We start from the raw sequence: 14,554 nt of genomic DNA on the forward strand, positions 1-14,554 counted from the left end.
TCGGGTTTGGGTATACCCATGGGTACAAGATTATATCCATGCCCTATTCGCAAGTAATCGGGTTGGGTTTGGGCATCGCCCGTGGGCACAAAAGCATATCCAAACCCTATCCATTCGGGTCGGATATCCATGGGTATCCATGTCCATGGGTAAAATTGCCATCCTTAGATGCCACGTGTCGGTCACCCTTGACGAAAGCACTTCCATGCCGTGCGATTTATCGTCATGGAAGTGAACACTTCCATGATGATAATTTTGGTAATGTCATGGAACACTTCTACGACAGCACAGGTATGACTATCTTGATTCTGTCATAAAATCATCATAGATGTACATGCATGACAAAAATCGTGACCTACTGTGACAAACACGTATCATCACGGAAGTGTATTTTTTTTGTAGTGCTTGCTCACAAAGACCTAGGGCAATTTTAGGAAGGCCATCATTGAATATACAAGCCAAGTTCTATAATGAAAATTTCCCACTACTATATGAAAGTGACAACATAAGAGACTCTCTATCATGAAGATCATGGTGCTACTTTGAAGCACAAGTGTGGAAAAAGGATAGTAGCATTGCCCCTTCTCTATTTTTCTCTCATTTTTTTGTTTTTTTTGGCACTCTCATTTTTTTAGCCTTTTTTATTTTTTATTTTTATTTTTGTCCGGAGTCTCATTCCGACGTGTGGGGGAATCATAGTCTCCATCATCCTTTCCTCACTAGGACAATGCTCTAATAATGATGATCATCACACTTTTATTTACTTACAACTCAAGAATTACAACTTGATACTTAGAACAAAATATGACTCTATATGAATGCCTCCAGCGGTGTACTGAGATGTGCAATGAATCAAGAGTGACATGTATAAATATTATGAACGGTGGCTTTGCCACAAATACTATGTCAACTACATGATCATGCAAAGAAATATGATAATGATGAAGCGTGTCAAAATAAACGGAATGGTGGAAGTTGCATGGAAATATATCTCAGAATGGCTATGGAAATGCCATAATAGGTAGGTATGTTGGTTGTTTTGAGGAAGGTATAAGGTCGGTGTAAGGTACCAGCGAAGGTTGCATGGTACTAGAGAGGCTAGCAATGGTGGAAGGGTGAGAGTGCGTATAATCCATGGACTCAACATTAGTCATAAAGAACTCTCATACTTATTGCAAAAATCTATTAGTCATCGAAACAAAGTACTACGTGCATGCTCCTAGGGGGATAGATTGGTAGGAAAAGACCATCGCTCGTCCCCGATCGCCACTCATAAGGAAGACAATCAATAAATAAATCATACTCCGACTTCGTTACATAACGGTTCACCATACGTGCATGCTACGGGAATCACAAACTTTAACACAAGTATTTCTACAATCCATAATTACTCACTAGCATGACTCTAATATCATCATCCTCATATCTCAAAACAATCATAAGGAATCAACCTTCTCATAGTATTCAATGCACTTAATATGAAAGTTTTTATTATATCCCTCTTGGATGCCCATCATATTAGGACTAAATTCATAACCTAAGCATGAGAGTTCATAAATTTCTTCAAAATAGAACCACCTTCGTGCTCTAAAAAGATGTAAGTGAAGCACTAGAGCAAATAACAAACTACTCCAAAAGATATAAGTGAAGCACAATGAGTAGTTGAATAATTATGCAACTATGTTAAGAATCCTTCTCATAAATAAAATTTTAGATATTAAGTACTTTATTCAAATAGCAAGCAAAAAAATGACATTGCAACGATAGCACATATCATGTGAAGAAGCAAAAACTTAGGCTCAACCAAAACTGACCAATAGTTGTTGAAGAAGAAAGGTGAGATGCCAACCGGGGCATCCCCAAGCTTAGATACTTGAGACTTCTTGAAATATTAACTTGGGATGCATTGGGCATCCCCAAGCTTGAGCTTTTGTGTCTCCTTAATTCCTTTCATATCACAATTTCTCTAAATCTTAAAAGCCTCATCCACACAAAATTCAACAAGAACTCGTGAGATAAATTAGTATAAATCCATGCAAAACCTTATCATTCTCTACTATAGAAAATCACTAAAATTATAATTTGATATTGCCTACTAAATGCCTCTGCATATTTAACACTCGTATCCTCAAATAGAATCATTAAACAAGCAAACATATGCAAACAATGCAAACATAACATCAGTCTGTCTAAACAGGATAGTTTGTAAAGAATGCAGGAGGAATCATACTTCTTTAACGCCAAAAATTCTGAAAAATTACCACACTGTAGATAATTTGTTTTTACTCATTGTGTAAAAATTTCAAGATTTTATCATGTTCGGACTATTCACTAATATTTGAAACATAACAACAAACTTTCTGTTTTCAAAACAGCAACATATAGACTTGCAAAATAAGCATGGTAAAGGCTATACTTGAAATTTTTATTGAAATAAAAGATGAAAAAAATTACTCTAAATAATAGCAAGCAAATACTAATAAAATTAAATGACGCTCCAAGCAAAACACATACCATGTGGTGAAGAAAAATATAGCCTCAAGTAAATTTACCGATGGATTGAAGACGAAAGAGGGGATGCCATCCGGGGCATCCCCAAGCTTAGGTGCTTGGGTATTCCTTTAATATTACCTTGGGGGCCTTGGGAATCACCAAGCTTAGGCTCTTTCCACTCCTTATTTTGTAGTACATTGAAACTTCACCCAAAACTTGAAAACTTCACAACACAAAACTCAACAGAAAATCTTATGAGCTCCGTTAGTATAAGAAAATAAATCACCACTTAGGTACTGTTGTGAACTCATTCTAAATTTATATTGGTGTTATATCTACTATATTCCAACTTCTCCATGGTTCATACCCTCTGATACTACTCATAGATTCATCAAAATAAGCAAACAACACATGAAAAACAGAATATGTTTAAAACAGAACAGTCTGCAGTAATCAGGAAACTTCGTATACTTCTGTAACTTCAAAAAAATTGAAAAATTAGGACAATATAGGCAATTTGTATATCAATCCTGTGTAAAAAATCAAGATCAAAAGCATGTTCCAGTGAATTTTCAAAATTCCTGGACTGCGAACAAAAGTTTCTGTTTTTGCACAGAATCAAGTTAACTATCACCATAGACCATCCCAAAGGTCTTACTTGGCACTTTATTGAAACAAAAGATATAAAACATGATTAACACAGTAGCTTCATCATGTGAACACACAAAAATAGTAGGTAATGGTGTTGGGTTGTCTTCCAACAAGCGCTTTTCTTTAATGCCTTTCTAGCTAGGCATGATGATTTCAATGATGCTCTCTTAAAAGTAAATAATTGAAACGCAAAGAGAGCATCATGAAACATATGTGGCAAGCACATTTAAGTCTAACCCACTTCCTATGCATAGGGATTTTGTGAGCAAACAACTGATGGGAACAAGAATCAACTAGCATAGGAAGGCAAAACAGGCATGACTTCAAAACTTTGAACACATAGAGAGGAAACTTGATATTATTGCAATATGTAAAATCATATATTCCTCTCTCATAGTAATTTCCAGTAGAATCATGAATGAATTAAACAATATAGCTATCACATAAAGCATTATTCTCATGATGCACAAGCACATAAATTTTACTACTCTCCACATAAGCAAAATTCCTCTCATTCGGAATAGTGGGAGCAAACTCAAAAAAATAACTATCATGTGAGGCATAATCCAATTGAAAATTAAAATCAAGATGACAAGTTTCATGGTTATCATTATTCTTTATAGCATACATGTCATCACAATAATCATCATAGATGCAACTTTGTTCTCATAATCAATTGGAACCTCTTCTGAAATAGTGGATTCATCACTAAATAAAGTCATGACCTCTCCAAATCCACTTTTATCATTATTGTAAGATTCAACACCCTCCAAAATAGTGGGATCATTACTTCCTAAAGTTGACACTATTCCAAACCCAGTTTCATCAATTTAACCATCATAAACAGGAGGCATGCTATCATCATAATAAATTTGCTCATCAAAACTTGGGGGACAAAAAATATCATCTTCATCAAACATAGCATGCCCAAGCTTGTGGCTTTGCATATCATTAGCATCATGGATATTCAAAGAATTCATACTAATAATATTGCAATCATGCTCATCATTCATATATTTAGTGCCAAACATTTTATAGACTTCTTCTTCTAATACTTGAGCATAATTTTCCTTTCCATCATTTTCATGAAAGACATTAAAAAGATGAAGCATATGAGGCAACCTCAATTCCAATTTTTTCTCGTTTTCTTTTATAAACTAAACTAGTGATAAAACAAGAAAAGATTCAACTACAAGATCTAAAGATGTACATTCAAGCACTAACCTCCCCGGCAACGGCGCCAGAAAAGAGCTTGATGTCTACTACGCAACCTTCTTCTTGTAGACTCGTGTTGGGCCTCCAAGCGTAGAGTTTTGTAGGACAGTAGCAAATTTTCCTCAAGTAGATGACCTAAGTCTTATCAATCCGTGAGAGGCGTAGGATGAAGATGGTCTCTCTCAAGCAACCCTGCAACCAAATAACAAAGAGTCTCTTGTGTCCCCAACACACCCAATACAATGGTAAATTGGATAGGTGCACTAGTTCAGCAAAGATATGGTGATACAAGTGCAATATGGATGGTAGATATAAGTTTTTGTAATCTGAAAATATAAAAACAGCAAGGTAGCAAGTAACAAAAAGTGAGAAAAAATGGTATTGCAATGCTTGAAAACAAGGCCTAGGGTTCATACTTTCACTAGTGCAAGTTCTCTCAACAATGATAACATAATCAGATCATATGACAATCCCTCAACGTGCAACAAAGAGTCACTCCAAAGTCACTAATAGCGGAGAAAGAGATTATTGTAGTGTACGAAACCACCTCAAAGTTATCTTTTTGATCAATCTATTGGGCTATTCCTATAAGTGCCACAAACAGCCCTAGAGTTCGTACTAAAATAACACCTTAAGATACACATCAACCAAAACCCTAATGTCACCTAGGCACTCCATTGTCACCACGAGTACCTTCGAGTTTAATTATACGATATGCATCACACAATCTCATATCCATCTATTCAAACCAACACAAAGAACTTCAAAGAGTGCCCCAAAATTTCCACCGGAGAGTTGAGACGAAAATGTGTGCCAACCCCTATGCATAAGTTCACAATGTCATGGAACCTGCAAGTTGATCACCAAAACATACATCAAGTGGTTCGCGTGAATATCCCATTGTCACCACACATATTCATATGCAAGACATACATCAAGTGTTCTCAAATCCTTAAAGACTCAATCCGATAAGATAACTTCAAAGGGAAAACTAAATTCATCACAAGAAGGTAGAGGGGGAGAAACACCATATGATCCGACTATAGTAACAAGGCTCGCGGTACATCAAGATTGTGCCAAATCAAGAACACGAGAGAGAGAGAGAGAAAGAGAGAGAGAGAGAGAGAGAGAGAGAGAGAGAGAGAGATCAAACACATAGCTACTGGTACATACCCTCAGCCCGGAGGGTGAACTACTCCCTCCTCGTCATGGAGACCCAGGATGATGAAGATGGCCACCGGTGATGGTTTCCTCCTCCGGCAGGGTGCCGGAACAGGCTCCCGGTTGGTTTTTCATGGCCACAGAGGCTTGCAGCGGTGGAACTCCCGATCTAGGTTCATTTCTTGGGGTTTTGGTATTTATAGGAATGTTTGGCGTTGGTTTCACGTCAGGGGCGTCCACGAGTCAGCGGCAAGGAAGGGGGCACGCCCTAGGGGAGTGGGGGCACCCTCCATTGTTATCTTTGACTCGGGACCCTTCTGGCCCAACTCTTTTGCTTCTGGGGCTTCTTCTGGTCCATAAAAAATCACCGTTAATTTTTAGTTCATTTGGACTCTGTTTGATATTCCTTTTCTGTAAAACTCAAAAACAAGGAAAAAATAGAAACTAGTACTCGGATCTAGGTTAATAGGTCAGTCCCAAAAATAATATAAAATAGCATATAAATGCATATAAAACATCCAAGATGGATAATATAATAGATTGAAACAATAAAAAAATTATAGATACATTGGAGATGTATCAGTACAACAGTCGCCTTCTTTCCTCTCCTTCTTTTAATTAACATTATTTCAATTTTTGAAGATGTATGTTCGTTTGTCATCCAGAAAATGATTTCAAAAAGCTTGACCCCGAATCTGCGCGCAGTGAAGGTCTTGGCACTAGAATCAATCGGCCCCAACCTGGACCAAGTTGACAGTTTCCTAAGATGTTTTTCGTGCCTGGAGAAGTTATATATCAAGGTGATGCTCCTTTCCTATTAAATGTTAATCATAAGGGAGTTTAATTTTTGGTACCTTTTCCCAAATTTACAGTGACAATGTACTATGATTTCTGAAGGAATTACCAAAGATTTCAGTACATACATGTTTTCCCCCCATATTGGCTGCTTGATTCATATGGTTACAATCCATAATCATTTCTCCTTTGGATTTATCTGTACTAGTTTTCATATGGAAATTTCCATCCACTCCAACCTCTTGAGAAGAAGCCTACATTTTTCTAGATTGTAATCAAATGCCCATGTTAATCATGTAGGATCAAAGATGGCACGTCACTCTATTAGTGTATTTTAGAAATCATGCAAACCAAATTGCCCTATAGTAGTGTTCAAAACTGCATGTGGGCACTGATACTTTCTCTTCTTTTGCAGATAAGATTAGGCCCGGTGGTGGATAATGTGATACAATATAACAATCATATCGAATACCACTACAAGAAATATGTCAAGTAGTGACCTTCTTTCAGTGACCCTAGAAGAATTGGTCATAGATCTATGACCATTTGAGACCAATTGGTCAAAAGCTGTTCGGGGGGCTCCAAACCCTAAACCATTGCGACCATTTTGGTCAGAAAAGTCGTAATTTCCTTACACGAAATGGTCATAAAGCAAACAGTGCTGGTCTGCTGCCTTATTTCTAGTTGTTAACGACCAATATAGATGGTCATAGCCTTGTAGATTGTGGTGGGTTGTGATGACTAGGCGCCATCTCATCAGTTTTGCCTATGTGTCATGTCCATGTGTCAATTTTTGCCCTAGGTTGTGAAGCAACCTATATTTCTGTTATTCCAAAAATTCCCCAAAAAATCTCATAAATTGTTTGGATCATATCTTCATCAAATATGTCAAAAACCTTCCATGCCTAGTTCAAAAATAACTCAACAATATTCATTTTCCTATTCTGTTCAGAGCAGCACTTTGTGAAGAAAGTACCATTTTGGCATGTCCAAATGGTATCCATTTTCTATAGTGCTTTCCTCTACCCAAATAACCATCCTCCATTCATTATTTTGAGCCCAGCTTCAACATTCGTATTTATGTCCAGTGTGGTACTTTGCAAAGCAAGTACCACCTAGGCTCCTCCATTTGAGCTGAAAATTTGTGAAGATGGTCTTCTTAGTAACTGATCATCCTTAGCCAAAACTCACACCCATTAGCCATGTGCATTTCCCGTACCGCTAATCAAACACTTGGCTGCTTATTCATGTTTGAGCATCGATCGGTCTCCTCGTGAGAATCTTATGTTGTGATTTTCTTCCTAGCACCTACCTAGGGAGTGCCCAACCCACTAGACATGCCTAGGCCGCCCAGAACACATGGCAACGCCACGGTCACGCGATGACCACGCGGCAAGCATGCGAGTTTACGCGCTCTAGAGTTGGGGCCCTCGCCCACCGTCCAAACCTCGACATATCGCCACCAAACCATGTATTTATGATTAAATAGGTACTTATGTAACTAGAAATGATTTTTGGAAAAAATAAATGGCAAACTATGAGGCAACTGCAGTTCAAATTTGACCCGCTTCCTGCTAAATCGGCGGGAATTTGTCTTTTTCACCATAGGTGGATCAAAACTTTTGACACCCAACCATTTTGTCAATTGTGCATTAAATATGGCCTAGTATTTTATAAAATTGATTTGGTCCAATTTTGCAACAAATATATGGTAGGTCCTTCAAAAAAACTCATTTCAAGCACTCGGAAAATGGAAAATGAATTTTTCGTGCAAAGAAAATGAAAACTTCCGTAGGCAACATTGTTTTCCATTCCAATATGCACCCTTGTGCACAATATTAGATTATTTGAACAAACTATGCCATGAATGTGGCCATAAGATTGATCATTTGGCTTGAAAGCCATGAATCTTCTTGCATGATAGCTCATTTTTTAGAACACTTTTTTAAAATAATTTCTGTATTACAAGTTTATTATTTTCCCTAGAAACTTGGTCACATATAATGACACAATCCGAAGGTTTTCCAATTTTTTGATTTTTTTGAATTTTTTATGCCCGTTTCAAAATGCGGTCAAAACGACGGGCTTGACCGTTCCTAGCTAGTGGTTGAATCTTGGAAAGATTTTGGTGTTTCTATGATAAAATAGATACTTATGTACCTATAAATGATTTTTGGAAAAAATAAATAGCAAACTATGAGGCAGCTGCAGTTCAAATTTGACCCGCTTCCTACTAAATCCGTGGGAATTTGTCTTTTTCATCAGAGGTGGATCAAAACTTTTTACACCCAACCATTTTGTAAATTGTGCATTAAACATGGCCTAGTATTTTATAAAATTGATTTGGTCCATTTTTGCAACAATTATTTGGTAGTTCCTTCACAAAAAAATCTCATTTCGGGCACTCAAAAATGGGAAAATGAATTTTCCGTGCAAAGAAAATGAAAAGTCCCTTAGGCAACATTGTTTGAAATTCCAAGATGCACCATTATGCACAATATGAGATCATTTGAACAAACTATGCCATGAATGTGACCATAAAATTGATCATTTGGCATGAAAGCCATGAATCTTGACGCATCATAACTTATTTCTGAGAACACTTTTTAAAAAAAATTGCTGTATTACAAGTTTATTATTTTTCCTGAAAACTTGGTCACATATGATGGCACAATGCGAAGGTTTTCCAATTTTTTGATGTTTTTCTGAATTTTTATGCCCGTTTCAAAATGCGGTCAAAACGGCGGGCTTTACCGTTCCTAGATAGTGGTTGAATCTTGGAATTTTTTTGTGTTTCTCTGATTAAATAGATACTTATGTACCTAGAAATGATTTCTGGAAAAAATAAAGACCAAATTATGAGGCAGCTACAGTTCAAATTTGACCCGCTTCCTACTAAATCGGCGGGAATTTGTCTTTTCATCAGAGGTGGATCAAAACTTTTGACACCCAACCATTTTTTGAATTATGCATTAAATATGGTCTAGTATTTTATAAAATTGATTTGGTCCAATTTTGCAATAAATATATGGAAGGTCCTTCACAAAAAAACCTCATTTCGGGCACTCGAAAAATGGTAAATGAATTTTTCGTTCAAAGAAAATGAAAACTCCCTTAGGCAACATTGTTTGGAATTCCAAGATGCATCATTGTGGATAATATGAGATCATTTGAACAAACTATGCCATGAATGTGGACATAAGATTGATCATTTGGCTTGAAAGTCATGAATCTTCACACTTGATAGCTCGTTTCTGAGAACATTTTTTTAAAATAATTGCCATATTACAAGTTCATAGTTTTTACTGGTAACTTGGCCACATATAATGAAACAATGCGAAGGTTTTCAAATTTTTTGATTTTTTTGAATTTTTTATGCCCGTTTCAAAATGCGGTCAAAATGGCGGGAATAACCGTTCCTATCTAGTGGTTGAATCTTGATTTTTTTTGGTGTTTCTCTGATTAAATAGATAGTTATGTACCTATAAATGATTTTTGGAAAAAATAAAGAGCAAACTATGAGGCAGCTGCAGTTCAGATTTGACCCGCTTCCTATTGAATCGGCAGGAATTTGTCTTTTTCACCAGAGGTGAGTAAAAGCTTTTGACACCCAACTGTTTGCTCAATTATACATTAAATATAGACTAATATTTTAGAAAAATGATTTTGTGCCATTTTGTAAAAATGTATGGTAGTTCCTTCACAAAAAAACACATTTTGGTCACTCAGAGAATGAAAAATGGTTCTTTTGAGCAAAGAAAATGAAAACCTCCCAAATCAACATTGTTTGTCATGCCTAAATACACGCATGTACAAAATACTGGTTTATTTGAACTAACTATAAGAGGTTAAATGTTTGCCTGAATAAGAGGGTACAAACTATAAAAGAGAAAAAAATACTTAATTCTGATTGGTGGAACCAGTTGTGGCATGGATTAGTGACATGGCAAACATCTGTCCATCGATCCATCCATCCATCCATCCGTCCGTCCGTCCATCCACCCCTCCGCTCTCTCTCTCTCGCGCGCGCTGTCACACAGCTAACCCTAGCGATCCACCTCTCCCCTCCCCTCCCCTCGCGCAGCCGCCACCCACCTCTTCCTGTCTCGATTCCCACCCACGCCGCTGCCGCCGCTGCCGCCGGCCTATGCCCTCCCCCCACACCGCCGCCCCTCCTCACCTTCTCTCCCCGGTCGAGTAGCAGCAGGTGAGGCGGAGGCGGCAGCCAGATCCGCCGCGTTGCTTCTGGATCCGCGCCCTCTCCACCACCGATTCATCTCCAATCTGGATCCGCCGCGTTGCCACCGACACCCAACCCCACCCCATGAACCCCTTCTGCGAGATTGCCGTGGAGGAGGCACTGCGGTTCCGCGAGGCCGGCGCCGCCTCCGAGGTCGTCGCAGCCATCGTCGGTCCCGCGCAGGCCGCCGACACGCTCCGCACTGCGCTTGCCATGGGCGCCGACCGCGCCGTCCACGTCCTCCACGACCCCGACCCCGACCCCGCCGCCCGCTCCTCCCGCTCGCTGTTGCCGAGATTCTCCGCGCCCTCGCGCTCCAGGACACCCCCGACCTCCTCATCCTCGGCAAGCAGGTTCTCAGATCGGCCTCGATTCAGTCAGTTTTTTGCCTCGTCTTTCATGGTGTCTGACTTGCTCTGCTTCCTGCCTGCCGGCCCGTCGTCCTCCTCCACGCCCCCACCCGCGGGCCTCCGCCGCGTCCACATCTGGAGCTCCTCGACCCCATCCCGTCCGCGGCGGTGACCAGCTGCAGCCTCTCTCTCTCTCTCTCTGCTCGGCTGGGCGGCAGTGAAGTGGGCAGGCGATCCACTCATCCTGATTTCTCTTCTCGGTGGTACGAAAGCCCCAACACTCTATGCTTCTTTCCTCTCCGAGTTGCTTCAGGCCATCCAGGTGGTGGCGGCCTGGCCTGACTGCTCCGATAGAAGCTCGTTTTCTTTCTGAATAGTTTAGGAATCCCTCAGGCCTTGCACTTTTCATTTAGCTAGCATATCATGTGAACTTGAATCAAGTTGAATTAGGGATACTTTGCCTTATTAGTGTGATGTCTCTCTTCTCTGATTGTGCACCACGCTGGAAATCTTGTGCTTGTTGGATGCAATTGCAGTTGTAATTACAAACCAGGAATACTGAATTTCATTGCCACATGTAGTTTACTTCTAGCTTAGGGGACAGATAGATTGGGTCACATCTTATATAGGGTTGATTCATTAGGACAGGGTATCTTCTTCATCTGCGCTGGACATGGTCCATGCCTTGATGTGTATTGTATTTTTCACAAGATAGGGTCAAATCTTAGATAGGGTTGATTCATTTGATACTACTTAGGTTTGTCATGTCCATGTAGCTCCAGATGACTGACTGACTAGTACTCGCGCGTGCCGGCGAAGCAGATCCTTCTTGTTTTTAAGAGTTGTCCTTGGATTACACACACTACTTGCCTGTACTACTATTTTCCTAGTAGTATTGTATAAAACTCTGTCACCACTCAATTTGGATAACAGTTGGGATTCCTCAGGAAGGAAGTATAATGGGGAAAAAACTAATCAGGGTTCCCCACTCAATCAAGGAGCTAGGTGCATCTGAAAATGTTATTCCTGAGGAAAAGCACTACTAGCCCTGTTTATATATATAGAGAGAGAAAAAAGATTTATGTTTTACTTCTCTTTGGTCCTAGGATCTGTGAGTCGTGAGTAGAATTAAAAGCATTTGTGCCTGCATTCTCTTTGGTCCTAAGATACCATGTCTTCATTGTACGCACAATTTATTTCATCTAACTGGTGTCTGTAGTTTGATTTTCTTGAGTGTCTCATTATCTGATTAAACCCATTGAGTTTGTATCTTATGATGCTATTTGACACCATGTTACAACTTGATAACTACCTTTTGTTCTGTGTATCTTGTGTTCTAACACTTGTTTACTTTGATCTTGCAGTTTCATCCATCGGTAAGGACAAGACACACATAAACATCCTGGTCATTGGCCATGTCGACCACCACTGGCCATCTGATCTACAAGCCATCCGGGAAGTCGATGGCGGCGGCGCTGGAGTTCCTGGGGGCGCAGCGCTCGACACGCCCGGAGCTGCCGAAGTGGTACGCCACGCTCGTCGAAGAAGCTTTGCTTCTGTTCTTACACATAGCCGTAATCTGTTGGTAGATTGGTTAGCAGGTGTTTATTTTGTGCTGATGCATGTGATTCTCATCCCTAAACTCAAGGGGTTTCTCTATGTGTTACTACTCCCTCCGTCCGAAAATACTTGTCATCAAAATGGACAAAAAGGGATGTATGTAGAACTAAAATACATCTAGATACATCCCCTTTTATTCATTTTGATGACAAGTATTTACGGACGGAGGGAGTACCTCCGTCCCAAATTATAAGATGTTTTGTTAGGCTACTTTAGCCTACCAAAACATTTTATAATTTGGAACAGAGGAAGTAGCTTATTATTAGTAGCTGTAAATTTGCGTGTAGATCTAGTTTCAAACTCTTATGCGCTGATGCAAGTTGTTTTTGGCTGTAATTTAAAGGAGTTGCTCATGCCGGTAGCCTTGACATGTAGGATATCTATAGTTTCTGTTGCTCATGCTCATCCGCAAGCTTTTGGATTTATTGTTAGTCAGATTTCTGTTTTACTTCTGTTTGGTTCTGTGGGTCGTGAGCAGAATTAAAAGCATTTGCACGTGCATTCTCTGTTATATGTATCCAGCCATACCATCTTTTCGTTCTACGCACAGTTTATTGCATCTAACTAGTACCTGCATCTTGATTTGCTTGAATTTCTCATTATCTGATTTAACCCGTCGAGTTTGTATCTATAAGTTTATTTGATATGTTAAGCTTGACAACTACCCTTAGTTCTGTGTTTCTTGTCTCCTAACACTTGTTTACTTTGATCTTGCGGTTTCAGCCATGGGCAAGGGACAAGACTTGCATCGACATCGTGGTCATTGGCGATGTCGACCACCACTGGCCATCTGATCTACAAGCTTGGAGGTATTGACAAGCGTGTGATCGAGAGGTTTTAGAAGGAAGCCACTGAGATGAACAAGAGGTCATTCAAGTATGCGTGGGTGCTCGACCAGCTGAAGGCTGACCGTGAGAGGGGTATCAACATTGATATTGCCCTGTGGAAGTTCGAGACCACCAAGTACTACTGCACTGTCATCGATGCCCCTGGACACCTTGATTTCATCAAGACTCCACCACTGGCTGTTTCTCCTAGGATGGTTGGACCTGTCAGCACACCCTCCTTGCTTTCACTCTTAGAGTGAAGCAACAGGGTATACTAGCTATTCAACTTTGGATGCTAATTCTTATGAGTGACCATATGACCTGTGTACCTAATTTGCTATCCATTTGATTCACAATTACTTCAGCCAATGTCAATGCTCATTAGTGCATAAACACCCTGTGAACATTATCTCATTCTTAGGCCTCGAGTGATATTTCTTCAGGCTAGTGCATTAATAATATGTGTTGCTCACTTTGTTTCTTATATCCTATAATTCAGAAAAGTATGTACTAATTTGTATATACTTGATGGGAATGTTTAGAACCACTTAGTAAATGTACAGGCTCATTGGTACTACTGAATAGCCTTGTAATTTATGTTGCTTCTGGAGGTGTGGAGTCCTAGTATTGGTTCCTGGTTCTATTCATGTTGCTTCTGTGGTGTGGAGTCGTGTCCTGACCGAGGATTTGGTGCGTGTTTCGTCTTTGCAGGAACAACTTAAGGAAGGAGTACAGGGAGAAGCACCCTGACGTCAGGCATGTCTTCGTGGTAAGCGCCTTGGTCCCGTTCCGCCACCTGTCCGCCTCTGTCTTGTGTTGTTTGTTCGAATTGTTACTGCGATGAGTTTCCTTGTGAATTCCGTGTCCTGATCTGGTTTGGGTTTAGTTCTCTGGCTTGTTCAAACCGAGAGGACTGTGTTCTCAGATTGTTGCTAGAATTGCAACTGCTCATTTTGTATTAAGCTAGGATAAACATCTTTTTTAAAACATGGGTTGAAGCAGATTGTACTTGCCTACTGAGAATATGAAAACAAGATATTATGTTTGCTAATATGAAGATAGCATTGTGTTTAATCTAGTACTGATGATTGTTTTCATTCTCATATAAATTTGTTAATGATGGCGATTTTGTACTAGCATATAAACTTGTTTTTGTTGTCACTTGATACATACTTAGCTTGTACTTGAAGTTGTGGGTTAAT

At 39.6% G+C, this 14,554-nt stretch overlaps 1 long non-coding RNA gene across 1 annotated transcript; it reads left to right on the forward strand.

Annotated features, from left to right (window-relative positions):
• Window positions 1–10,365: 10,365 nt before the first annotated feature.
• Window positions 10,366–13,836, forward strand: LOC123156252 (uncharacterized). The gene is made up of 3 exons (XR_006477930.1): window positions 10,366–11,168; window positions 12,270–12,430; window positions 13,249–13,836. It is a non-coding gene; the product is annotated as an uncharacterized lncRNA (long non-coding RNA).
• The last annotated feature ends 718 nt before the right edge of the window (window positions 13,837–14,554 follow it).

Source organism: Triticum aestivum, chromosome 7B (genome assembly GCF_018294505.1).
Source record: "Triticum aestivum cultivar Chinese Spring chromosome 7B, IWGSC CS RefSeq v2.1, whole genome shotgun sequence".
Taxonomy (NCBI): Eukaryota; Viridiplantae; Streptophyta; class Magnoliopsida; order Poales; family Poaceae; genus Triticum; species Triticum aestivum.